We start from the raw sequence: 430 nt of genomic DNA, 5'->3' as shown, positions 1-430 counted from the left end.
GGGGTGGTGGCGCAGTTGGCTAGCGCGTAGGTCTCATAGCTTCTGAGTTATCCTGAGGTCGAGAGTTCGAGCCTCTCTCACCCCAATTGTATTTTTTTCTTTGACAATAACCAAGGTTTTCTTTTTCTTGTTTAAATGGCTTATCACGAGGTTCTTCAAACCTCACAGCTCAAAATACAAGCACAAAAGGTAAGGTTGTTGCACATGTTTTAGCTATTATCCCAAAGAATAATTAATAAGCAAGTAGAAATACCTGTTCAACAAAAAAAAAAAAGACATTAAGAGGGAAAAAACCTGAGGTAGAGCCTCTCTCACCCCATTTTTTTGTTTTAATGTGCAGAAGTGTCTTTATGAATATTTCGAACTCTCTCTTTTATTCTTTTTGAGGGTCTCGATATCTAAGAACTCTTGTAAAGACCATATATGTTAG

At 37.4% G+C, this 430-nt stretch overlaps 1 non-coding gene across 1 annotated transcript; it reads left to right on the top strand.

The window, feature by feature from the left end:
• TRNAM-CAU (transfer RNA methionine (anticodon CAU)) lies at positions 1-85 on the top strand. The gene is given in 2 exon segments: positions 1-38; positions 50-85. It is a non-coding gene; the product is annotated as a tRNA-Met (tRNA).
• The last annotated feature ends 345 nt before the right edge of the window (positions 86-430 follow it).

This window comes from Populus alba, chromosome 5 (genome assembly GCF_005239225.2).
Source record: "Populus alba chromosome 5, ASM523922v2, whole genome shotgun sequence".
In the NCBI taxonomy this organism is placed as follows: domain Eukaryota; kingdom Viridiplantae; phylum Streptophyta; class Magnoliopsida; order Malpighiales; family Salicaceae; genus Populus; species Populus alba.
The sequence above is the reverse complement of the archived record's forward strand: the minus strand, read 5'-3'. Positions and strand labels throughout refer to the sequence as shown.